General features: G+C 51.7%; 47 non-coding genes across 47 annotated transcripts; 32 read left to right on the top strand and 15 right to left on the bottom strand.

Annotated features, from left to right (window-relative positions):
* The first annotated feature begins 117 nt into the window (after window positions 1-117).
* Window positions 118-190, top strand: Trnav-cac. Its single transcript has one exon. It is a non-coding gene; the product is annotated as a tRNA-Val (tRNA).
* A 158-nt stretch (window positions 191-348) lies between these two features.
* Trnav-aac lies at window positions 349-421 on the top strand. The gene has a single exon. It is a non-coding gene; the product is annotated as a tRNA-Val (tRNA).
* A 722-nt stretch (window positions 422-1,143) lies between these two features.
* Window positions 1,144-1,217, bottom strand: Trnap-agg. Its single transcript has one exon. It is a non-coding gene; the product is annotated as a tRNA-Pro (tRNA).
* Window positions 1,218-1,596: 379 nt separating this feature from the next.
* On the top strand, window positions 1,597-1,669 carry Trnav-cac. Its single transcript has one exon. It is a non-coding gene; the product is annotated as a tRNA-Val (tRNA).
* Window positions 1,670-1,827: 158 nt separating this feature from the next.
* Window positions 1,828-1,900, top strand: Trnav-aac. Its single transcript has one exon. It is a non-coding gene; the product is annotated as a tRNA-Val (tRNA).
* Window positions 1,901-2,092: 192 nt separating this feature from the next.
* On the bottom strand, window positions 2,093-2,166 carry Trnap-agg. Its single transcript has one exon. It is a non-coding gene; the product is annotated as a tRNA-Pro (tRNA).
* A 379-nt stretch (window positions 2,167-2,545) lies between these two features.
* Trnav-cac lies at window positions 2,546-2,618 on the top strand. Its single transcript has one exon. It is a non-coding gene; the product is annotated as a tRNA-Val (tRNA).
* Window positions 2,619-2,776: 158 nt separating this feature from the next.
* Window positions 2,777-2,849, top strand: Trnav-aac. Its single transcript has one exon. It is a non-coding gene; the product is annotated as a tRNA-Val (tRNA).
* A 721-nt stretch (window positions 2,850-3,570) lies between these two features.
* Window positions 3,571-3,644, bottom strand: Trnap-agg. Its single transcript has one exon. It is a non-coding gene; the product is annotated as a tRNA-Pro (tRNA).
* A 379-nt stretch (window positions 3,645-4,023) lies between these two features.
* Trnav-cac lies at window positions 4,024-4,096 on the top strand. The gene has a single exon. It is a non-coding gene; the product is annotated as a tRNA-Val (tRNA).
* Window positions 4,097-4,254: 158 nt separating this feature from the next.
* On the top strand, window positions 4,255-4,327 carry Trnav-aac. The gene has a single exon. It is a non-coding gene; the product is annotated as a tRNA-Val (tRNA).
* Window positions 4,328-5,050: 723 nt separating this feature from the next.
* On the bottom strand, window positions 5,051-5,124 carry Trnap-agg. The gene has a single exon. It is a non-coding gene; the product is annotated as a tRNA-Pro (tRNA).
* A 379-nt stretch (window positions 5,125-5,503) lies between these two features.
* Trnav-cac lies at window positions 5,504-5,576 on the top strand. The gene has a single exon. It is a non-coding gene; the product is annotated as a tRNA-Val (tRNA).
* Window positions 5,577-5,734: 158 nt separating this feature from the next.
* Trnav-aac lies at window positions 5,735-5,807 on the top strand. The gene has a single exon. It is a non-coding gene; the product is annotated as a tRNA-Val (tRNA).
* Window positions 5,808-6,530: 723 nt separating this feature from the next.
* Window positions 6,531-6,604, bottom strand: Trnap-agg. Its single transcript has one exon. It is a non-coding gene; the product is annotated as a tRNA-Pro (tRNA).
* Window positions 6,605-6,983: 379 nt separating this feature from the next.
* Window positions 6,984-7,056, top strand: Trnav-cac. Its single transcript has one exon. It is a non-coding gene; the product is annotated as a tRNA-Val (tRNA).
* Window positions 7,057-7,214: 158 nt separating this feature from the next.
* Trnav-aac lies at window positions 7,215-7,287 on the top strand. Its single transcript has one exon. It is a non-coding gene; the product is annotated as a tRNA-Val (tRNA).
* A 723-nt stretch (window positions 7,288-8,010) lies between these two features.
* On the bottom strand, window positions 8,011-8,084 carry Trnap-agg. The gene has a single exon. It is a non-coding gene; the product is annotated as a tRNA-Pro (tRNA).
* A 379-nt stretch (window positions 8,085-8,463) lies between these two features.
* Trnav-cac lies at window positions 8,464-8,536 on the top strand. Its single transcript has one exon. It is a non-coding gene; the product is annotated as a tRNA-Val (tRNA).
* Window positions 8,537-8,694: 158 nt separating this feature from the next.
* Window positions 8,695-8,767, top strand: Trnav-aac. Its single transcript has one exon. It is a non-coding gene; the product is annotated as a tRNA-Val (tRNA).
* A 723-nt stretch (window positions 8,768-9,490) lies between these two features.
* On the bottom strand, window positions 9,491-9,564 carry Trnap-agg. Its single transcript has one exon. It is a non-coding gene; the product is annotated as a tRNA-Pro (tRNA).
* Window positions 9,565-9,943: 379 nt separating this feature from the next.
* On the top strand, window positions 9,944-10,016 carry Trnav-cac. The gene has a single exon. It is a non-coding gene; the product is annotated as a tRNA-Val (tRNA).
* A 158-nt stretch (window positions 10,017-10,174) lies between these two features.
* On the top strand, window positions 10,175-10,247 carry Trnav-aac. Its single transcript has one exon. It is a non-coding gene; the product is annotated as a tRNA-Val (tRNA).
* A 723-nt stretch (window positions 10,248-10,970) lies between these two features.
* Trnap-agg lies at window positions 10,971-11,044 on the bottom strand. The gene has a single exon. It is a non-coding gene; the product is annotated as a tRNA-Pro (tRNA).
* Window positions 11,045-11,423: 379 nt separating this feature from the next.
* Trnav-cac lies at window positions 11,424-11,496 on the top strand. The gene has a single exon. It is a non-coding gene; the product is annotated as a tRNA-Val (tRNA).
* A 158-nt stretch (window positions 11,497-11,654) lies between these two features.
* Window positions 11,655-11,727, top strand: Trnav-aac. The gene has a single exon. It is a non-coding gene; the product is annotated as a tRNA-Val (tRNA).
* A 721-nt stretch (window positions 11,728-12,448) lies between these two features.
* On the bottom strand, window positions 12,449-12,522 carry Trnap-agg. The gene has a single exon. It is a non-coding gene; the product is annotated as a tRNA-Pro (tRNA).
* A 379-nt stretch (window positions 12,523-12,901) lies between these two features.
* Window positions 12,902-12,974, top strand: Trnav-cac. The gene has a single exon. It is a non-coding gene; the product is annotated as a tRNA-Val (tRNA).
* Window positions 12,975-13,132: 158 nt separating this feature from the next.
* On the top strand, window positions 13,133-13,205 carry Trnav-aac. The gene has a single exon. It is a non-coding gene; the product is annotated as a tRNA-Val (tRNA).
* Window positions 13,206-13,925: 720 nt separating this feature from the next.
* Trnap-agg lies at window positions 13,926-13,999 on the bottom strand. Its single transcript has one exon. It is a non-coding gene; the product is annotated as a tRNA-Pro (tRNA).
* A 379-nt stretch (window positions 14,000-14,378) lies between these two features.
* On the top strand, window positions 14,379-14,451 carry Trnav-cac. Its single transcript has one exon. It is a non-coding gene; the product is annotated as a tRNA-Val (tRNA).
* Window positions 14,452-14,609: 158 nt separating this feature from the next.
* Trnav-aac lies at window positions 14,610-14,682 on the top strand. Its single transcript has one exon. It is a non-coding gene; the product is annotated as a tRNA-Val (tRNA).
* Window positions 14,683-15,401: 719 nt separating this feature from the next.
* On the bottom strand, window positions 15,402-15,475 carry Trnap-agg. Its single transcript has one exon. It is a non-coding gene; the product is annotated as a tRNA-Pro (tRNA).
* A 378-nt stretch (window positions 15,476-15,853) lies between these two features.
* Window positions 15,854-15,926, top strand: Trnav-cac. Its single transcript has one exon. It is a non-coding gene; the product is annotated as a tRNA-Val (tRNA).
* A 158-nt stretch (window positions 15,927-16,084) lies between these two features.
* Trnav-aac lies at window positions 16,085-16,157 on the top strand. Its single transcript has one exon. It is a non-coding gene; the product is annotated as a tRNA-Val (tRNA).
* Window positions 16,158-16,885: 728 nt separating this feature from the next.
* Window positions 16,886-16,959, bottom strand: Trnap-agg. The gene has a single exon. It is a non-coding gene; the product is annotated as a tRNA-Pro (tRNA).
* A 379-nt stretch (window positions 16,960-17,338) lies between these two features.
* Trnav-cac lies at window positions 17,339-17,411 on the top strand. The gene has a single exon. It is a non-coding gene; the product is annotated as a tRNA-Val (tRNA).
* A 158-nt stretch (window positions 17,412-17,569) lies between these two features.
* On the top strand, window positions 17,570-17,642 carry Trnav-aac. Its single transcript has one exon. It is a non-coding gene; the product is annotated as a tRNA-Val (tRNA).
* Window positions 17,643-18,362: 720 nt separating this feature from the next.
* Trnap-agg lies at window positions 18,363-18,436 on the bottom strand. Its single transcript has one exon. It is a non-coding gene; the product is annotated as a tRNA-Pro (tRNA).
* Window positions 18,437-18,815: 379 nt separating this feature from the next.
* Window positions 18,816-18,890, top strand: Trnav-cac. Its single transcript has one exon. It is a non-coding gene; the product is annotated as a tRNA-Val (tRNA).
* Window positions 18,891-19,048: 158 nt separating this feature from the next.
* Window positions 19,049-19,121, top strand: Trnav-aac. Its single transcript has one exon. It is a non-coding gene; the product is annotated as a tRNA-Val (tRNA).
* Window positions 19,122-19,846: 725 nt separating this feature from the next.
* On the bottom strand, window positions 19,847-19,920 carry Trnap-agg. The gene has a single exon. It is a non-coding gene; the product is annotated as a tRNA-Pro (tRNA).
* A 380-nt stretch (window positions 19,921-20,300) lies between these two features.
* Window positions 20,301-20,373, top strand: Trnav-cac. Its single transcript has one exon. It is a non-coding gene; the product is annotated as a tRNA-Val (tRNA).
* A 158-nt stretch (window positions 20,374-20,531) lies between these two features.
* On the top strand, window positions 20,532-20,604 carry Trnav-aac. Its single transcript has one exon. It is a non-coding gene; the product is annotated as a tRNA-Val (tRNA).
* A 725-nt stretch (window positions 20,605-21,329) lies between these two features.
* On the bottom strand, window positions 21,330-21,403 carry Trnap-agg. Its single transcript has one exon. It is a non-coding gene; the product is annotated as a tRNA-Pro (tRNA).
* Window positions 21,404-21,782: 379 nt separating this feature from the next.
* Trnav-cac lies at window positions 21,783-21,855 on the top strand. Its single transcript has one exon. It is a non-coding gene; the product is annotated as a tRNA-Val (tRNA).
* A 158-nt stretch (window positions 21,856-22,013) lies between these two features.
* On the top strand, window positions 22,014-22,086 carry Trnav-aac. The gene has a single exon. It is a non-coding gene; the product is annotated as a tRNA-Val (tRNA).
* Window positions 22,087-22,390: the final 304 nt, after the last annotated feature.

The following is a 22,390-nucleotide window of genomic DNA, read 5'->3' as shown; positions in this document are numbered from 1 at the left end:
GAGCCCTCGGCTGTGATGGGTTCCAGGCTGACAAAAGATCTGTCGTGTGTGCATTCGCCGACGATAGAAAGGCTGAGGCAAGTTTGAGTGAAAAAGGATGGACTCGTCGTGTCCGTCGTTTCCGTAGTGTAGCGGTTATCACGTCTGCTTCACACGCAGAAGGTCCCCGGTTCGATCCCGGGCGGGAACAGTATTTTCCTGCCTATGTCGTATTGTCCTCCAATGAGCCACTTCGTGTGTGGATCTGCCGCACGTCCCTTCGTTTTGCAAGTACCACATTTATTGAATTTTTTAGTTACGATGGCAACATCACTACAAGTTGTCTGTGCAGTACGGTGCACACAAGCAGTTTCCGTGGTGTAGCGGTTATCACGTCTGCCTAACACGCAGAAGGTCCCCGGTTCGATCCCGGGCGGAAACACTTTTTCATCACTTTAAGCAAGACTTACTAACATGCATCTGCTACCACCTGTACCCGAAACCTTCGTAATCGCCTTCACGCTTCGGACCAGAGTGTCAATTGCTCACGTCGAATAAGAAATTCGTTTGATATTGACGGCGAGCTTTTTGCGCTGACTCAGCCACTGACGTGCGATCAGTTTGCACAAAACGCGTTGGCTCGTCCGGGATTTGAACCCGGGACCTCCTGCACCCTAAGCAGGAATTATACCCATTTTTTTTTTTTTTTTTTTTGAACCTGTCTCCACTGTTAGGACACTAAGCAGTGTGGTTAGCTGCATTCAACCCCCGTGGCAATGTCTTGCAGTCCTCCAGCTTTGTTGACCACAGTTAGGTGCCTCGATAAGAGGTGGACAGGTGTCGCATCGCTCTCGCCGTCACTTGTTACCACGAATCGTACTTAACGTAGTTTTCTGCAAGCGTCAGCGTAGCGTCAGTCGAGCTAAGTCGGGCCAAGTCGCATAAGAGGAGCAACAAAATGCGCATTTCCGGTACCGGGAATCGAACCCGCGCCTCCTGGGTGAGAGCCAGGTACCCTAGCCACTTTGTTTTTTTTTATTTTTTTTTTAACGCGTCGGACCAGAGTGTCAATTGCTCACATCGAATAAGAAGTTCATTTGATATTGACGGCGAGCTTTTTGCGCTGACTCAGCCACTGACGTGCGATCAGTTTGCACAAAACGCTAGGGCTCGTCCGGGATTTGAACCCGGGACCTCCTGCACCCTAAGCAGGAATCATACCCCTAGACCAACGAGCGCTGTGACACGGTGATTGCCAATTATTCCAATCCCTCGATGTCGTCCAGGGTGCCCTGGAAGTCTCGTGTACGCTGGCGGGATGGGGGCGGCCTTCCTGGGCTGTCGGTACCTTCATGTAGAGCTGCCGCTGGGCTCGCACTGCTTGCTGCTGAGAAAGTGATTGCTTTGCTGATATGACTCGCAATAACGACTGCGCGAAACGCCGCTATCTCGTTAGGGGTGCTACGGCAGACACCCTCTCGAGCACCCCGAAGACTTCTTGAGCCCTCGGCTGTGATGGGTTCCAGGCTGACAAAAGATCTGTCGTGTGTGCATTCGCCGACGATAGAAAGGCTGAGGCAAGTTTGAGTGAAAAAGGATGGACTCGTCGTGTCCGTCGTTTCCGTAGTGTAGCGGTTATCACGTCTGCTTCACACGCAGAAGGTCCCCGGTTCGATCCCGGGCGGGAACAGTATTTTCCTGCCTATGTCGTATTGTCCTCCAATGAGCCACTTCGTGTGTGGATCTGCCGCACGTCCCTTCGTTTTGCAAGTACCACATTTATTGAATTTTTTAGTTACGATGGCAACATCACTACAAGTTGTCTGTGCAGTACGGTGCACACAAGCAGTTTCCGTGGTGTAGCGGTTATCACGTCTGCCTAACACGCAGAAGGTCCCCGGTTCGATCCCGGGCGGAAACACTTTTTCATCACTTTAAGCAAGACTTACTAACATGCATCTGCTACCACCTGTACCCGAAACCTTCGTAATCGCCTTCACGCGTCGGACCAGAGTGTCAATTGCTCACGTCGAATAAGAAATTCGTTTGATATTGACGGCGAGCTTTTTGCGCTGACTCAGCCACTGACGTGCGATCAGTTTGCACAAAACGCTAGGGCTCGTCCGGGATTTGAACCCGGGACCTCCTGCACCCTAAGCAGGAATCATACCCCTAGACCAACGAGCGCTGTGACACGGTGATTGCCAATTATTCCAATCCCTCGATGTCGTCCAGGGTGCCCTGGAAGTCTCGTGTACGCTGGCGGGATGGGGGCGGCCTTCCTGGGCTGTCGGTACCTTCATGTAGAGCTGCCGCTGGGCTCGCACTGCTTGCTGCTGAGAAAGTGATTGCTTTGCTGATATGACTCGCAATAACGACTGCGCGAAACGCCGCTATCTCGTTAGGGGTGCTACGGCAGACACCCTCTCGAGCACCCCGAAGACTTCTTGAGCCCTCGGCTGTGATGGGTTCCAGGCTGACAAAAGATCTGTCGTGTGTGCATTCGCCGACGATAGAAAGGCTGAGGCAAGTTTGAGTGAAAAAGGATGGACTCGTCGTGTCCGTCGTTTCCGTAGTGTAGCGGTTATCACGTCTGCTTCACACGCAGAAGGTCCCCGGTTCGATCCCGGGCGGGAACAGTATTTTCCTGCCTATGTCGTATTGTCCTCCAATGAGCCACTTCGTGTGTGGATCTGCCGCACGTCCCTTCGTTTTGCAAGTACCACATTTATTGAATTTTTTAGTTACGATGGCAACATCACTACAAGTTGTCTGTGCAGTACGGTGCACACAAGCAGTTTCCGTGGTGTAGCGGTTATCACGTCTGCCTAACACGCAGAAGGTCCCCGGTTCGATCCCGGGCGGAAACACTTTTTCATCACTTTAAGCAAGACTTACTAACATGCATCTGCTACCACCTGTACCCGAAACCTTCGTAATCGCCTTCACGCGTCGGACCAGAGTGTCAATTGCTCACGTCGAATAAGAAATTCGTTTGATATTGACGGCGAGCTTTTTGCGCTGACTCAGCCACTGACGTGCGATCAGTTTGCACAAAACGCGTTGGCTCGTCCGGGATTTGAACCCGGGACCTCCTGCACCCTAAGCAGGAATTATACCCATTTTTTTTTTTTTTTTTTGAACCTGTCTCCACTGTTAGGACACTAAGCAGTGTGGTTAGCTGCATTCAACCCCCGTGGCAATGTCTTGCAGTCCTCCAGCTTTGTTGACCACAGTTAGGTGCCTCGATAAGAGGTGGACAGGTGTCGCATCGCTCTCGCCGTCACTTGTTACCACGAATCGTACTTAACGTAGTTTTCTGCAAGCGTCAGCGTAGCGTCAGTCGAGCTAAGTCGGGCCAAGTCGCATAAGAGGAGCAACAAAATGCGCATTTCCGGTACCGGGAATCGAACCCGCGCCTCCTGGGTGAGAGCCAGGTACCCTAGCCACTTTTTTTTTTTTTATTTTTTTTTTTAACGCGTCGGACCAGAGTGTCAATTGCTCACATCGAATAAGAAGTTCATTTGATATTGACGGCGAGCTTTTTGCGCTGACTCAGCCACTGACGTGCGATCAGTTTGCACAAAACGCTAGGGCTCGTCCGGGATTTGAACCCGGGACCTCCTGCACCCTAAGCAGGAATCATACCCCTAGACCAACGAGCGCTGTGACACGGTGATTGCCAATTATTCCAATCCCTCGATGTCGTCCAGGGTGCCCTGGAAGTCTCGTGTACGCTGGCGGGATGGGGGCGGCCTTCCTGGGCTGTCGGTACCTTCATGTAGAGCTGCCGCTGGGCTCGCACTGCTTGCTGCTGAGAAAGTGATTGCTTTGCTGATATGACTCGCAATAACGACTGCGCGAAACGCCGCTATCTCGTTAGGGGTGCTACGGCAGACACCCTCTCGAGCACCCCGAAGACTTCTTGAGCCCTCGGCTGTGATGGGTTCCAGGCTGACAAAAGATCTGTCGTGTGTGCATTCGCCGACGATAGAAAGGCTGAGGCAAGTTTGAGTGAAAAAGGATGGACTCGTCGTGTCCGTCGTTTCCGTAGTGTAGCGGTTATCACGTCTGCTTCACACGCAGAAGGTCCCCGGTTCGATCCCGGGCGGGAACAGTATTTTCCTGCCTATGTCGTATTGTCCTCCAATGAGCCACTTCGTGTGTGGATCTGCCGCACGTCCCTTCGTTTTGCAAGTACCACATTTATTGAATTTTTTAGTTACGATGGCAACATCACTACAAGTTGTCTGTGCAGTACGGTGCACACAAGCAGTTTCCGTGGTGTAGCGGTTATCACGTCTGCCTAACACGCAGAAGGTCCCCGGTTCGATCCCGGGCGGAAACACTTTTTCATCACTTTAAGCAAGACTTACTAACATGCATCTGCTACCACCTGTACCCGAAACCTTCGTAATCGCCTTCACGCGTCGGACCAGAGTGTCAATTGCTCACGTCGAATAAGAAATTCGTTTGATATTGACGGCGAGCTTTTTGCGCTGACTCAGCCACTGACGTGCGATCAGTTTGCACAAAACGCGTTGGCTCGTCCGGGATTTGAACCCGGGACCTCCTGCACCCTAAGCAGGAATTATACCCATTTTTTTTTTTTTTTTTTTTTGAACCTGTCTCCACTGTTAGGACACTAAGCAGTGTGGTTAGCTGCATTCAACCCCCGTGGCAATGTCTTGCAGTCCTCCAGCTTTGTTGACCACAGTTAGGTGCCTCGATAAGAGGTGGACAGGTGTCGCATCGCTCTCGCCGTCACTTGTTACCACGAATCGTACTTAACGTAGTTTTCTGCAAGCGTCAGCGTAGCGTCAGTCGAGCTAAGTCGGGCCAAGTCGCATAAGAGGAGCAACAAAATGCGCATTTCCGGTACCGGGAATCGAACCCGCGCCTCCTGGGTGAGAGCCAGGTACCCTAGCCACTTTGTTTTTTTTTATTTTTTTTTTAACGCGTCGGACCAGAGTGTCAATTGCTCACATCGAATAAGAAGTTCATTTGATATTGACGGCGAGCTTTTTGCGCTGACTCAGCCACTGACGTGCGATCAGTTTGCACAAAACGCTAGGGCTCGTCCGGGATTTGAACCCGGGACCTCCTGCACCCTAAGCAGGAATCATACCCCTAGACCAACGAGCGCTGTGACACGGTGATTGCCAATTATTCCAATCCCTCGATGTCGTCCAGGGTGCCCTGGAAGTCTCGTGTACGCTGGCGGGATGGGGGCGGCCTTCCTGGGCTGTCGGTACCTTCATGTAGAGCTGCCGCTGGGCTCGCACTGCTTGCTGCTGAGAAAGTGATTGCTTTGCTGATATGACTCGCAATAACGACTGCGCGAAACGCCGCTATCTCGTTAGGGGTGCTACAGCAGACACCCTCTCGAGCACCCCGAAGACTTCTTGAGCCCTCGGCTGTGATGGGTTCCAGGCTGACAAAAGATCTGTCGTGTGTGCATTCGCCGACGATAGAAAGGCTGAGGCAAGTTTGAGTGAAAAAGGATGGACTCGTCGTGTCCGTCGTTTCCGTAGTGTAGCGGTTATCACGTCTGCTTCACACGCAGAAGGTCCCCGGTTCGATCCCGGGCGGGAACAGTATTTTCCTGCCTATGTCGTATTGTCCTCCAATGAGCCACTTCGTGTGTGGATCTGCCGCACGTCCCTTCGTTTTGCAAGTACCACATTTATTGAATTTTTTAGTTACGATGGCAACATCACTACAAGTTGTCTGTGCAGTACGGTGCACACAAGCAGTTTCCGTGGTGTAGCGGTTATCACGTCTGCCTAACACGCAGAAGGTCCCCGGTTCGATCCCGGGCGGAAACACTTTTTCATCACTTTAAGCAAGACTTACTAACATGCATCTGCTACCACCTGTACCCGAAACCTTCGTAATCGCCTTCACGCGTCGGACCAGAGTGTCAATTGCTCACGTCGAATAAGAAATTCGTTTGATATTGACGGCGAGCTTTTTGCGCTGACTCAGCCACTGACGTGCGATCAGTTTGCACAAAACGCGTTGGCTCGTCCGGGATTTGAACCCGGGACCTCCTGCACCCTAAGCAGGAATTATACCCATTTTTTTTTTTTTTTTTTTTTGAACCTGTCTCCACTGTTAGGACACTAAGCAGTGTGGTTAGCTGCATTCAACCCCCGTGGCAATGTCTTGCAGTCCTCCAGCTTTGTTGACCACAGTTAGGTGCCTCGATAAGAGGTGGACAGGTGTCGCATCGCTCTCGCCGTCACTTGTTACCACGAATCGTACTTAACGTAGTTTTCTGCAAGCGTCAGCGTAGCGTCAGTCGAGCTAAGTCGGGCCAAGTCGCATAAGAGGAGCAACAAAATGCGCATTTCCGGTACCGGGAATCGAACCCGCGCCTCCTGGGTGAGAGCCAGGTACCCTAGCCACTTTGTTTTTTTTTATTTTTTTTTTAACGCGTCGGACCAGAGTGTCAATTGCTCACATCGAATAAGAAGTTCATTTGATATTGACGGCGAGCTTTTTGCGCTGACTCAGCCACTGACGTGCGATCAGTTTGCACAAAACGCTAGGGCTCGTCCGGGATTTGAACCCGGGACCTCCTGCACCCTAAGCAGGAATCATACCCCTAGACCAACGAGCGCTGTGACACGGTGATTGCCAATTATTCCAATCCCTCGATGTCGTCCAGGGTGCCCTGGAAGTCTCGTGTACGCTGGCGGGATGGGGGCGGCCTTCCTGGGCTGTCGGTACCTTCATGTAGAGCTGCCGCTGGGCTCGCACTGCTTGCTGCTGAGAAAGTGATTGCTTTGCTGATATGACTCGCAATAACGACTGCGCGAAACGCCGCTATCTCGTTAGGGGTGCTACGGCAGACACCCTCTCGAGCACCCCGAAGACTTCTTGAGCCCTCGGCTGTGATGGGTTCCAGGCTGACAAAAGATCTGTCGTGTGTGCATTCGCCGACGATAGAAAGGCTGAGGCAAGTTTGAGTGAAAAAGGATGGACTCGTCGTGTCCGTCGTTTCCGTAGTGTAGCGGTTATCACGTCTGCTTCACACGCAGAAGGTCCCCGGTTCGATCCCGGGCGGGAACAGTATTTTCCTGCCTATGTCGTATTGTCCTCCAATGAGCCACTTCGTGTGTGGATCTGCCGCACGTCCCTTCGTTTTGCAAGTACCACATTTATTGAATTTTTTAGTTACGATGGCAACATCACTACAAGTTGTCTGTGCAGTACGGTGCACACAAGCAGTTTCCGTGGTGTAGCGGTTATCACGTCTGCCTAACACGCAGAAGGTCCCCGGTTCGATCCCGGGCGGAAACACTTTTTCATCACTTTAAGCAAGACTTACTAACATGCATCTGCTACCACCTGTACCCGAAACCTTCGTAATCGCCTTCACGCGTCGGACCAGAGTGTCAATTGCTCACGTCGAATAAGAAATTCGTTTGATATTGACGGCGAGCTTTTTGCGCTGACTCAGCCACTGACGTGCGATCAGTTTGCACAAAACGCGTTGGCTCGTCCGGGATTTGAACCCGGGACCTCCTGCACCCTAAGCAGGAATTATACCCATTTTTTTTTTTTTTTTTTTTTGAACCTGTCTCCACTGTTAGGACACTAAGCAGTGTGGTTAGCTGCATTCAACCCCCGTGGCAATGTCTTGCAGTCCTCCAGCTTTGTTGACCACAGTTAGGTGCCTCGATAAGAGGTGGACAGGTGTCGCATCGCTCTCGCCGTCACTTGTTACCACGAATCGTACTTAACGTAGTTTTCTGCAAGCGTCAGCGTAGCGTCAGTCGAGCTAAGTCGGGCCAAGTCGCATAAGAGGAGCAACAAAATGCGCATTTCCGGTACCGGGAATCGAACCCGCGCCTCCTGGGTGAGAGCCAGGTACCCTAGCCACTTTGTTTTTTTTTATTTTTTTTTTAACGCGTCGGACCAGAGTGTCAATTGCTCACATCGAATAAGAAGTTCATTTGATATTGACGGCGAGCTTTTTGCGCTGACTCAGCCACTGACGTGCGATCAGTTTGCACAAAACGCTAGGGCTCGTCCGGGATTTGAACCCGGGACCTCCTGCACCCTAAGCAGGAATCATACCCCTAGACCAACGAGCGCTGTGACACGGTGATTGCCAATTATTCCAATCCCTCGATGTCGTCCAGGGTGCCCTGGAAGTCTCGTGTACGCTGGCGGGATGGGGGCGGCCTTCCTGGGCTGTCGGTACCTTCATGTAGAGCTGCCGCTGGGCTCGCACTGCTTGCTGCTGAGAAAGTGATTGCTTTGCTGATATGACTCGCAATAACGACTGCGCGAAACGCCGCTATCTCGTTAGGGGTGCTACGGCAGACACCCTCTCGAGCACCCCGAAGACTTCTTGAGCCCTCGGCTGTGATGGGTTCCAGGCTGACAAAAGATCTGTCGTGTGTGCATTCGCCGACGATAGAAAGGCTGAGGCAAGTTTGAGTGAAAAAGGATGGACTCGTCGTGTCCGTCGTTTCCGTAGTGTAGCGGTTATCACGTCTGCTTCACACGCAGAAGGTCCCCGGTTCGATCCCGGGCGGGAACAGTATTTTCCTGCCTATGTCGTATTGTCCTCCAATGAGCCACTTCGTGTGTGGATCTGCCGCACGTCCCTTCGTTTTGCAAGTACCACATTTATTGAATTTTTTAGTTACGATGGCAACATCACTACAAGTTGTCTGTGCAGTACGGTGCACACAAGCAGTTTCCGTGGTGTAGCGGTTATCACGTCTGCCTAACACGCAGAAGGTCCCCGGTTCGATCCCGGGCGGAAACACTTTTTCATCACTTTAAGCAAGACTTACTAACATGCATCTGCTACCACCTGTACCCGAAACCTTCGTAATCGCCTTCACGCGTCGGACCAGAGTGTCAATTGCTCACGTCGAATAAGAAATTCGTTTGATATTGACGGCGAGCTTTTTGCGCTGACTCAGCCACTGACGTGCGATCAGTTTGCACAAAACGCGTTGGCTCGTCCGGGATTTGAACCCGGGACCTCCTGCACCCTAAGCAGGAATTATACCCATTTTTTTTTTTTTTTTTTTTTGAACCTGTCTCCACTGTTAGGACACTAAGCAGTGTGGTTAGCTGCATTCAACCCCCGTGGCAATGTCTTGCAGTCCTCCAGCTTTGTTGACCACAGTTAGGTGCCTCGATAAGAGGTGGACAGGTGTCGCATCGCTCTCGCCGTCACTTGTTACCACGAATCGTACTTAACGTAGTTTTCTGCAAGCGTCAGCGTAGCGTCAGTCGAGCTAAGTCGGGCCAAGTCGCATAAGAGGAGCAACAAAATGCGCATTTCCGGTACCGGGAATCGAACCCGCGCCTCCTGGGTGAGAGCCAGGTACCCTAGCCACTTTGTTTTTTTTTATTTTTTTTTTAACGCGTCGGACCAGAGTGTCAATTGCTCACATCGAATAAGAAGTTCATTTGATATTGACGGCGAGCTTTTTGCGCTGACTCAGCCACTGACGTGCGATCAGTTTGCACAAAACGCTAGGGCTCGTCCGGGATTTGAACCCGGGACCTCCTGCACCCTAAGCAGGAATCATACCCCTAGACCAACGAGCGCTGTGACACGGTGATTGCCAATTATTCCAATCCCTCGATGTCGTCCAGGGTGCCCTGGAAGTCTCGTGTACGCTGGCGGGATGGGGGCGGCCTTCCTGGGCTGTCGGTACCTTCATGTAGAGCTGCCGCTGGGCTCGCACTGCTTGCTGCTGAGAAAGTGATTGCTTTGCTGATATGACTCGCAATAACGACTGCGCGAAACGCCGCTATCTCGTTAGGGGTGCTACGGCAGACACCCTCTCGAGCACCCCGAAGACTTCTTGAGCCCTCGGCTGTGATGGGTTCCAGGCTGACAAAAGATCTGTCGTGTGTGCATTCGCCGACGATAGAAAGGCTGAGGCAAGTTTGAGTGAAAAAGGATGGACTCGTCGTGTCCGTCGTTTCCGTAGTGTAGCGGTTATCACGTCTGCTTCACACGCAGAAGGTCCCCGGTTCGATCCCGGGCGGGAACAGTATTTTCCTGCCTATGTCGTATTGTCCTCCAATGAGCCACTTCGTGTGTGGATCTGCCGCACGTCCCTTCGTTTTGCAAGTACCACATTTATTGAATTTTTTAGTTACGATGGCAACATCACTACAAGTTGTCTGTGCAGTACGGTGCACACAAGCAGTTTCCGTGGTGTAGCGGTTATCACGTCTGCCTAACACGCAGAAGGTCCCCGGTTCGATCCCGGGCGGAAACACTTTTTCATCACTTTAAGCAAGACTTACTAACATGCATCTGCTACCACCTGTACCCGAAACCTTCGTAATCGCCTTCACGCGTCGGACCAGAGTGTCAATTGCTCACGTCGAATAAGAAATTCGTTTGATATTGACGGCGAGCTTTTTGCGCTGACTCAGCCACTGACGTGCGATCAGTTTGCACAAAACGCGTTGGCTCGTCCGGGATTTGAACCCGGGACCTCCTGCACCCTAAGCAGGAATTATACCCATTTTTTTTTTTTTTTTTTTTGAACCTGTCTCCACTGTTAGGACACTAAGCAGTGTGGTTAGCTGCATTCAACCCCCGTGGCAATGTCTTGCAGTCCTCCAGCTTTGTTGACCACAGTTAGGTGCCTCGATAAGAGGTGGACAGGTGTCGCATCGCTCTCGCCGTCACTTGTTACCACGAATCGTACTTAACGTAGTTTTCTGCAAGCGTCAGCGTAGCGTCAGTCGAGCTAAGTCGGGCCAAGTCGCATAAGAGGAGCAACAAAATGCGCATTTCCGGTACCGGGAATCGAACCCGCGCCTCCTGGGTGAGAGCCAGGTACCCTAGCCACTTTGTTTTTTTTTATTTTTTTTTTTAACGCGTCGGACCAGAGTGTCAATTGCTCACATCGAATAAGAAGTTCATTTGATATTGACGGCGAGCTTTTTGCGCTGACTCAGCCACTGACGTGCGATCAGTTTGCACAAAACGCTAGGGCTCGTCCGGGATTTGAACCCGGGACCTCCTGCACCCTAAGCAGGAATCATACCCCTAGACCAACGAGCGCTGTGACACGGTGATTGCCAATTATTCCAATCCCTCGATGTCGTCCAGGGTGCCCTGGAAGTCTCGTGTACGCTGGCGGGATGGGGGCGGCCTTCCTGGGCTGTCGGTACCTTCATGTAGAGCTGCCGCTGGGCTCGCACTGCTTGCTGCTGAGAAAGTGATTGCTTTGCTGATATGACTCGCAATAACGACTGCGCGAAACGCCGCTATCTCGTTAGGGGTGCTACGGCAGACACCCTCTCGAGCACCCCGAAGACTTCTTGAGCCCTCGGCTGTGATGGGTTCCAGGCTGACAAAAGATCTGTCGTGTGTGCATTCGCCGACGATAGAAAGGCTGAGGCAAGTTTGAGTGAAAAAGGATGGACTCGTCGTGTCCGTCGTTTCCGTAGTGTAGCGGTTATCACGTCTGCTTCACACGCAGAAGGTCCCCGGTTCGATCCCGGGCGGGAACAGTATTTTCCTGCCTATGTCGTATTGTCCTCCAATGAGCCACTTCGTGTGTGGATCTGCCGCACGTCCCTTCGTTTTGCAAGTACCACATTTATTGAATTTTTTAGTTACGATGGCAACATCACTACAAGTTGTCTGTGCAGTACGGTGCACACAAGCAGTTTCCGTGGTGTAGCGGTTATCACGTCTGCCTAACACGCAGAAGGTCCCCGGTTCGATCCCGGGCGGAAACACTTTTTCATCACTTTAAGCAAGACTTACTAACATGCATCTGCTACCACCTGTACCCGAAACCTTCGTAATCGCCTTCACGCGTCGGACCAGAGTGTCAATTGCTCACGTCGAATAAGAAATTCGTTTGATATTGACGGCGAGCTTTTTGCGCTGACTCAGCCACTGACGTGCGATCAGTTTGCACAAAACGCGTTGGCTCGTCCGGGATTTGAACCCGGGACCTCCTGCACCCTAAGCAGGAATTATACCCATTTTTTTTTTTTTTTTTTTGAACCTGTCTCCACTGTTAGGACACTAAGCAGTGTGGTTAGCTGCATTCAACCCCCGTGGCAATGTCTTGCAGTCCTCCAGCTTTGTTGACCACAGTTAGGTGCCTCGATAAGAGGTGGACAGGTGTCGCATCGCTCTCGCCGTCACTTGTTACCACGAATCGTACTTAACGTAGTTTTCTGCAAGCGTCAGCGTAGCGTCAGTCGAGCTAAGTCGGGCCAAGTCGCATAAGAGGAGCAACAAAATGCGCATTTCCGGTACCGGGAATCGAACCCGCGCCTCCTGGGTGAGAGCCAGGTACCCTAGCCACTTTGTTTTTTTTTATTTTTTTTTTAACGCGTCGGACCAGAGTGTCAATTGCTCACATCGAATAAGAAGTTCATTTGATATTGACGGCGAGCTTTTTGCGCTGACTCAGCCACTGACGTGCGATCAGTTTGCACAAAACGCTAGGGCTCGTCCGGGATTTGAACCCGGGACCTCCTGCACCCTAAGCAGGAATCATACCCCTAGACCAACGAGCGCTGTGACACGGTGATTGCCAATTATTCCAATCCCTCGATGTCGTCCAGGGTGCCCTGGAAGTCTCGTGTACGCTGGCGGGATGGGGGCGGCCTTCCTGGGCTGTCGGTACCTTCATGTAGAGCTGCCGCTGGGCTCGCACTGCTTGCTGCTGAGAAAGTGATTGCTTTGCTGATATGACTCGCAATAACGACTGCGCGAAACGCCGCTATCTCGTTAGGGGTGCTACGGCAGACACCCTCTCGAGCACCCCGAAGACTTCTTGAGCCCTCGGCTGTGATGGGTTCCAGGCTGACAAAAGATCTGTCGTGTGTGCATTCGCCGACGATAGAAAGGCTGAGGCAAGTTTGAGTGAAAAAGGATGGACTCGTCGTGTCCGTCGTTTCCGTAGTGTAGCGGTTATCACGTCTGCTTCACACGCAGAAGGTCCCCGGTTCGATCCCGGGCGGGAACAGTATTTTCCTGCCTATGTCGTATTGTCCTCCAATGAGCCACTTCGTGTGTGGATCTGCCGCACGTCCCTTCGTTTTGCAAGTACCACATTTATTGAATTTTTTAGTTACGATGGCAACATCACTACAAGTTGTCTGTGCAGTACGGTGCACACAAGCAGTTTCCGTGGTGTAGCGGTTATCACGTCTGCCTAACACGCAGAAGGTCCCCGGTTCGATCCCGGGCGGAAACACTTTTTCATCACTTTAAGCAAGACTTACTAACATGCATCTGCTACCACCTGTACCCGAAACCTTCGTAATCGCCTTCACGCGTCGGACCAGAGTGTCAATTGCTCACGTCGAATAAGAAATTCGTTTGATATTGACGGCGAGCTTTTTGCGCTGACTCAGCCACTGACGTGCGATCAGTTTGCACAAAACGCGTTGGCTCGTCCGGGATTTGAACCCGGGACCTCCTGCACCCTAAGCAGGAATTATACCCATTTTTTTTTTTTTTTTTTGAACCTGTCTCCACTGTTAGGACACTAAGCAGTGTGGTTAGCTGCATTCAACCCCCGTGGCAATGTCTTGCAGTCCTCCAGCTTTGTTGACCACAGTTAGGTGCCTCGATAAGAGGTGGACAGGTGTCGCATCGCTCTCGCCGTCACTTGTTACCACGAATCGTACTTAACGTAGTTTTCTGCAAGCGTCAGCGTAGCGTCAGTCGAGCTAAGTCGGGCCAAGTCGCATAAGAGGAGCAACAAAATGCGCATTTCCGGTACCGGGAATCGAACCCGCGCCTCCTGGGTGAGAGCCAGGTACCCTAGCCACTTTGTTTTTTTTTATTTTTTTTTTAACGCGTCGGACCAGAGTGTCAATTGCTCACATCGAATAAGAAGTTCATTTGATATTGACGGCGAGCTTTTTGCGCTGACTCAGCCACTGACGTGCGATCAGTTTGCACAAAACGCTAGGGCTCGTCCGGGATTTGAACCCGGGACCTCCTGCACCCTAAGCAGGAATCATACCCCTAGACCAACGAGCGCTGTGACACGGTGATTGCCAATTATTCCAATCCCTCGATGTCGTCCAGGGTGCCCTGGAAGTCTCGTGTACGCTGGCGGGATGGGGGCGGCCTTCCTGGGCTGTCGGTACCTTCATGTAGAGCTGCCGCTGGGCTCGCACTGCTTGCTGCTGAGAAAGTGATTGCTTTGCTGATATGACTCGCAATAACGACTGCGCGAAACGCCGCTATCTCGTTAGGGGTGCTACGGCAGACACCCTCTCGAGCACCCCGAAGACTTCTTGAGCCCTCGGCTGTGATGGGTTCCAGGCTGACAAAAGATCTGTCGTGTGTGCATTCGCCGACGATAGAAAGGCTGAGGCAAGTTTGAGTGAAAAAGGATGGACTCGTCGTGTCCGTCGTTTCCGTAGTGTAGCGGTTATCACGTCTGCTTCACACGCAGAAGGTCCCCGGTTCGATCCCGGGCGGGAACAGTATTTTCCTGCCTATGTCGTATTGTCCTCCAATGAGCCACTTCGTGTGTGGATCTGCCGCACGTCCCTTCGTTTTGCAAGTACCACATTTATTGAATTTTTTAGTTACGATGGCAACATCACTACAAGTTGTCTGTGCAGTACGGTGCACACAAGCAGTTTCCGTGGTGTAGCGGTTATCACGTCTGCCTAACACGCAGAAGGTCCCCGGTTCGATCCCGGGCGGAAACACTTTTTCATCACTTTAAGCAAGACTTACTAACATGCATCTGCTACCACCTGTACCCGAAACCTTCGTAATCGCCTTCACGCGTCGGACCAGAGTGTCAATTGCTCACGTCGAATAAGAAATTCGTTTGATATTGACGGCGAGCTTTTTGCGCTGACTCAGCCACTGACGTGCGATCAGTTTGCACAAAACGCGTTGGCTCGTCCGGGATTTGAACCCGGGACCTCCTGCACCCTAAGCAGGAATTATACCCATTTTTTTTTTTTTTTTTTGAACCTGTCTCCACTGTTAGGACACTAAGCAGTGTGGTTAGCTGCATTCAACCCCCGTGGCAATGTCTTGCAGTCCTCCAGCTTTGTTGACCACAGTTAGGTGCCTCGATAAGAGGTGGACAGGTGTCGCATCGCTCTCGCCGTCACTTGTTACCACGAATCGTACTTAACGTAGTTTTCTGCAAGCGTCAGCGTAGCGTCAGTCGAGCTAAGTCGGGCCAAGTCGCATAAGAGGAGCAACAAAATGCGCATTTCCGGTACCGGGAATCGAACCCGCGCCTCCTGGGTGAGAGCCAGGTACCCTAGCCACTTTGTTTTTTTTATTTTTTTTTTAACGCGTCGGACCAGAGTGTCAATTGCTCACATCGAATAAGAAGTTCATTTGATATTGACGGCGAGCTTTTTGCGCTGACTCAGCCACTGACGTGCGATCAGTTTGCACAAAACGCTAGGGCTCGTCCGGGATTTGAACCCGGGACCTCCTGCACCCTAAGCAGGAATCATACCCCTAGACCAACGAGCGCTGTGACACGGTGATTGCCAATTATTCCAATCCCTCGATGTCGTCCAGGTGCCCTGGAAGTCTCGTGTACGCTGGCGGGATGGGGGCGGCCTTCCTGGGCTGTCGGTACCTTCATGTAGAGCTGCCGCTGGGCTCGCACTGCTTGCTGCTGAGAAAGTGATTGCTTTGCTGATATGACTCGCAATAACGACTGCGCGAAACGCCGCTATCTCGTTAGGGGTGCTACGGCAGACACCCTCTCGAGCACCCCGAAGACTTCTTGAGCCCTCGGCTGTGATGGGTTCCAGGCTGACAAAAGATCTGTCGTGTGTGCATTCGCCGACGATAGAAAGGCTGAGGCAAGTTTGAGTGAAAAAGGATGGACTCGTCGTGTCCGTCGTTTCCGTAGTGTAGCGGTTATCACGTCTGCTTCACACGCAGAAGGTCCCCGGTTCGATCCCGGGCGGGAACAGTATTTTCCTGCCTATGTCGTATTGTCCTCCAATGAGCCACTTCGTGTGTGGATCTGCCGCACGTCCCTTCGTTTTGCAAGTACCACATTTATTGAATTTTTTAGTTACGATGGCAACATCACTACAAGTTGTCTGTGCAGTACGGTGCACACAAGCAGTTTCCGTGGTGTAGCGGTTATCACGTCTGCCTAACACGCAGAAGGTCCCCGGTTCGATCCCGGGCGGAAACACTTTTTCATCACTTTAAGCAAGACTTACTAACATGCATCTGCTACCACCTGTACCCGAAACCTTCGTAATCGCCTTCACGCGTCGGACCAGAGTGTCAATTGCTCACGTCGAATAAGAAATTCGTTTGATATTGACGGCGAGCTTTTTGCGCTGACTCAGCCACTGACGTGCGATCAGTTTGCACAAAACGCGTTGGCTCGTCCGGGATTTGAACCCGGGACCTCCTGCACCCTAAGCAGGAATTATACCCAATTTTTTTTTTTTTTTTTTGAATGAACCTGTCTCCACTGTTAGGACACTAAGCAGTGTGGTTAGCTGCATTCAACCCCCGTGGCAATGTCTTGCAGTCCTCCAGCTTTGTTGACCACAGTTAGGTGCCTCGATAAGAGGTGGACAGGTGTCGCATCGCTCTCGCCGTCACTTGTTACCACGAATCGTACTTAACGTAGTTTTCTGCAAGCGTCAGCGTAGCGTCAGTCGAGCTAAGTCGGGCCAAGTCGCATAAGAGGAGCAACAAAAATGCGCATTTTCCGGTACCGGGAATCGAACCCGCGCCTCCTGGGTGAGAGCCAGGTACCCTAGCCACTTTGTTTTTTTTTTATTTTTTTTTTAACGCGTCGGACCAGAGTGTCAATTGCTCACATCGAATAAGAAGTTCATTTGATATTGACGGCGAGCTTTTTGCGCTGACTCAGCCACTGACGTGCGATCAGTTTGCACAAAACGCTAGGGCTCGTCCGGGATTTGAACCCGGGACCTCCTGCACCCTAAGCAGGAATCATACCCCTAGACCAACGAGCGCTGTGACACGGTGATTGCCAATTATTCCAATCCCTCGATGTCGTCCAGGGTGCCCTGGAAGTCTCGTGTACGCTGGCGGGATGGGGGCGGCCTTCCTGGGCTGTCGGTACCTTCATGTAGAGCTGCCGCTGGGCTCGCACTGCTTGCTGCTGAGAAAGTGATTGCTTTGCTGATATGACTCGCAATAACGACTGCGCGAAACGCCGCTATCTCGTTAGGGGTGCTACGGCAGACACCCTCTCGAGCACCCCGAAGACTTCTTGAGCCCTCGGCTGTGATGGGTTCCAGGCTGACAAAAGATCTGTCGTGTGTGCATTCGCCGACGATAGAAAGGCTGAGGCAAGTTTGAGTGAAAAAGGATGGACTCGTCGTGTCCGTCGTTTCCGTAGTGTAGCGGTTATCACGTCTGCTTCACACGCAGAAGGTCCCCGGTTCGATCCCGGGCGGGAACAGTATTTTCCTGCCTATGTCGTATTGTCCTCCAATGAGCCACTTCGTGTGTGGATCTGCCGCACGTCCCTTCGTTTTGCAAGTACCACATTTATTGAATTTTTTAGTTACGATGGCAACATCACTACAAGTTGTCTGTGCAGTACGGTGCACACAAGCAGTTTCCGTGGTGTAGCGGTTATCACGTCTGCCTAACACGCAGAAGGTCCCCGGTTCGATCCCGGGCGGAAACACTTTTTCATCACTTTAAGCAAGACTTACTAACATGCATCTGCTACCACCTGTACCCGAAACCTTCGTAATCGCCTTCACGCGTCGGACCAGAGTGTCAATTGCTCACGTCGAATAAGAAATTCGTTTGATATTGACGGCGAGCTTTTTGCGCTGACTCAGCCACTGACGTGCGATCAGTTTGCACAAAACGCGTTGGCTCGTCCGGGATTTGAACCCGGGACCTCCTGCACCCTAAGCAGGAATTATACCCATTTTTTTTTTTTTTTTTGAACCTGTCTCCACTGTTAGGACACTAAGCAGTGTGGTTAGCTGCATTCAACCCCCGTGGCAATGTCTTGCAGTCCTCCAGCTTTGTTGACCACAGTTAGGTGCCTCGATAAGAGGTGGACAGGTGTCGCATCGCTCTCGCCGTCACTTGTTACCACGAATCGTACTTAACGTAGTTTTCTGCAAGCGTCAGCGTAGCGTCAGTCGAGCTAAGTCGGGCCAAGTCGCATAAGAGGAGCAACAAAATGCGCATTTCCGGTACCGGGAATCGAACCCGCGCCTCCTGGGTGAGAGCCAGGTACCCTAGCCACTTTGTTTTTTTTTATTTTTTTTTTTAACGCGTCGGACCAGAGTGTCAATTGCTCACATCGAATAAGAAGTTCATTTGATATTGACGGCGAGCTTTTTGCGCTGACTCAGCCACTGACGTGCGATCAGTTTGCACAAAACGCTAGGGCTCGTCCGGGATTTGAACCCGGGACCTCCTGCACCCTAAGCAGGAATCATACCCCTAGACCAACGAGCGCTGTGACACGGTGATTGCCAATTATTCCAATCCCTCGATGTCGTCCAGGGTGCCCTGGAAGTCTCGTGTACGCTGGCGGGATGGGGGCGGCCTTCCTGGGCTGTCGGTACCTTCATGTAGAGCTGCCGCTGGGCTCGCACTGCTTGCTGCTGAGAAAGTGATTGCTTTGCTGATATGACTCGCAATAACGACTGCGCGAAACGCCGCTATCTCGTTAGGGGTGCTACGGCAGACACCCTCTCGAGCACCCCGAAGACTTCTTGAGCCCTCGGCTGTGATGGGTTCCAGGCTGACAAAAGATCTGTCGTGTGTGCATTCGCCGACGATAGAAAGGCTGAGGCAAGTTTGAGTGAAAAAGGATGGACTCGTCGTGCCCGTCGTTTCCGTAGTGTAGCGGTTATCACGTCTGCTTCACACGCAGAAGGTCCCCCGGTTCGATCCCGGGCGGGGAACAGTATTTTCCTGCCTATGTCGTATTGTCCTCCAATGAGCCACTTCGTGTGTGGATCTGCCGCACGTCCCTTCGTTTTGCAAGTACCACATTTATTGAATTTTTTAGTTACGATGGCAACATCACTACAAGTTGTCTGTGCAGTACGGTGCACACAAGCAGTTTCCGTGGTGTAGCGGTTATCACGTCTGCCTAACACGCAGAAGGTCCCCGGTTCGATCCCGGGCGGAAACACTTTTTCATCACTTTAAGCAAGACTTACTAACATGCATCTGCTACCCACCTGTACCCGAAACCTTCGTAATCGCCTTCACGCGTCGGACCAGAGTGTCAATTGCTCACGTCGAATAAGAAATTCGTTTGATATTGACGGCGAGCTTTTTGCGCTGACTCAGCCACTGACGTGCGATCAGTTTGCACAAAACGCGTTGGCTCGTCCGGGATTTGAACCCGGGACCTCCTGCACCCTAAGCAGGAATTATACCCATTTTTTTTTTTTTTTTTTTTGAACCTGTCTCCACTGTTAGGACACTAAGCAGTGTGGTTAGCTGCATTCAACCCCCGTGGCAATGTCTTGCAGTCCTCCAGCTTTGTTGACCACAGTTAGGTGCCTCGATAAGAGGTGGACAGGTGTCGCATCGCTCTCGCCGTCACTTGTTACCACGAATCGTACTTAACGTAGTTTTCTGCAAGCGTCAGCGTAGCGTCAGTCGAGCTAAGTCGGGCCAAGTCGCATAAGAGGAGCAACAAAATGCGCATTTCCGGTACCGGGAATCGAACCCCGCGCCTCCTGGGTGAGAGCCAGGTACCCTAGCCACTTTGTTTTTTTTTATTTTTTTTTTTAACGCGTCGGACCAGAGTGTCAATTGCTCACATCGAATAAGAAGTTCATTTGATATTGACGGCGAGCTTTTTGCGCTGACTCAGCCACTGACGTGCGATCAGTTTGCACAAAACGCTAGGGCTCGTCCGGGATTTGAACCCGGGACCTCCTGCACCCTAAGCAGGAATCATACCCCTAGACCAACGAGCGCTGTGACACGGTGATTGCCAATTATTCCAATCCCTCGATGTCGTCCAGGGTGCCCTGGAAGTCTCGTGTACGCTGGCGGGATGGGGGCGGCCTTCCTGGGCTGTCGGTACCTTCATGTAGAGCTGCCGCTGGGCTCGCACTGCTTGCTGCTGAGAAAGTGATTGCTTTGCTGATATGACTCGCAATAACGACTGCGCGAAACGCCGCTATCTCGTTAGGGGGTGCTACGGCAGACACCCTCTCGAGCACCCCGAAGACTTCTTGAGCCCTCGGCTGTGATGGGTTCCAGGCTGACAAAAGATCTGTCGTGTGTGCATTCGCCGACGATAGAAAGGCTGAGGCAAGTTTGAGTGAAAAAGGATGGACTCGTCGTGCCCGTCGTTTCCGTAGTGTAGCGGTTATCACGTCTGCTTCACACGCAGAAGGTCCCCGGTTCGATCCGCGGCGGGAACAGTATTTTCCTGCCTATGTCGTATTGTCCTCCAATGAGCCACTTCGTGTGTGGATCTGCCGCACGTCCCTTCGTTTTGCAAGTACCACATTTATTGAATTTTTTAGTTACGATGGCAACATCACTACAAGTTGTCTGTGCAGTACGGTGCACACAAGCAGTTTCCGTGGTGTAGCGGTTATCACGTCTGCCTAACACGCAGAAGGTCCCCGGTTCGATCCCGGGCGGAAACACTTTTTCATCACTTTAAGCAAGACTTACTAACATGCATCTGCTACCACCTGTACCCGAAACCTTCGTAATCGCCTTCACGCGTCGGACCAGAGTGTCAATTGCTCACGTCGAATAAGAAATTCGTTTGATATTGACGGCGAGCTTTTTGCGCTGACTCAGCCACTGACGTGCGATCAGTTTTGCACAAAACGCGTTGGCTCGTCCGGGATTTGAACCCGGGACCTCCTGCACCCCTAAGCAGGAATTATACCCATCTTTTTTTTTTTTTTTTTTTGAACCTGTCTCCACTGTTAGGACACTAAGCAGTGTGGTTAGCTGCATTCAACCCCGTGGCAATGTCTTGCAGTCCTCCAGCTTTGTTGACCACAGTTAGGTGCCTCGATAAGAGGTGGACAGGTGTCGCATCGCTCTCGCCGTCACTTGTTACCACGAATCGTACTTAACGTAGTTTTCTGCAAGCGTCAGCGTAGCGTCAGTCGAGCTAAGTCGGGCCAAGTCGCATAAGAGGAGCAACAAAATGCGCATTTCCGGTACCGGGAATCGAACCCGCGCCTCCTGGGTGAGAGCCAGGTACCCTAGCCACTTTGTTTTTTTTTATTTTTTTTTTTAACGCGTCGGACCAGAGTGTCAATTGCTCACATCGAATAAGAAGTTCATTTGATATTGACGGCGAGCTTTTTGCGTTGACTCAGCCACTGACGTGCGATCAGTTTGCACAAAACGCTAGGGCTCGTCCGGGATTTGAACCCGGGACCTCCTGCACCCTAAGCAGGAATCATACCCCTAGACCAACGAGCGCTGTGACACGGTGATTGCCAATTATTCCAATCCCTCGATGTCGTCCAGGGTGCCCTGGAAGTCTCGTGTACGCTGGCGGGATGGGGGCGGCCTTCCTGGGCTGTCGGTACCTTCATGTAGAGCTGCCGCTGGGCTCGCACTGCTTGCTGCTGAGAAAGTGATTGCTTTGCTGATATGACTCGCAATAACGACTGCGCGAAACGCCGCTATCTCGTTAGGGGTGCTACGGCAGACACCCTCTCGAGCACCCCGAAGACTTCTTGAGCCCTCGGCTGTGATGGGTTCCAGGCTGACAAAAGATCTGTCGTGTGTGCATTCGCCGACGATAGAAAGGCTGAGGCAAGTTTGAGTGAAAAAGGATGGACTCGTCGTGTCCGTCGTTTCCGTAGTGTAGCGGTTATCACGTCTGCTTCACACGCAGAAGGTCCCCGGTTCGATCCCGGGCGGGAACAGTATTTTCCTGCCTATGTCGTATTGTCCTCCAATGAGCCACTTCGTGTGTGGATCTGCCGCACGTCCCTTCGTTTTGCAAGTACCACATTTATTGAATTTTTTAGTTACGATGGCAACATCACTACAAGTTGTCTGTGCAGTACGGTGCACACAAGCAGTTTCCGTGGTGTAGCGGTTATCACGTCTGCCTAACACGCAGAAGGTCCCCGGTTCGATCCCGGGCGGAAACACTTTTTCATCACTTTAAGCAAGACTTACTAACATGCATCTGCTACCACCTGTACCCGAAACCTTCGTAATCGCCTTCACGCGTCGGACCAGAGTGTCAATTGCTCACGTCGAATAAGAAATTCGTTTGATATTGACGGCGAGCTTTTTGCGCTGACTCAGCCACTGACGTGCGATCAGTTTGCACAAAACGCGTTGGCTCGTCCGGGATTTGAACCCGGGACCTCCTGCACCCTAAGCAGGAATTATACCCATTTTTTTTTTTTTTTTTTGAACCTGTCTCCACTGTTAGGACACTAAGCAGTG

The sequence above is a fragment of the Schistocerca piceifrons genome, unplaced genomic scaffold, assembly GCF_021461385.2.
Source record: "Schistocerca piceifrons isolate TAMUIC-IGC-003096 unplaced genomic scaffold, iqSchPice1.1 HiC_scaffold_684, whole genome shotgun sequence".
Classification (NCBI taxonomy): Eukaryota; Metazoa; Arthropoda; class Insecta; order Orthoptera; family Acrididae; genus Schistocerca; species Schistocerca piceifrons.
Note: the sequence above shows the minus strand (reverse complement) of the source record. Positions and strands in the feature narration are given on the sequence as shown.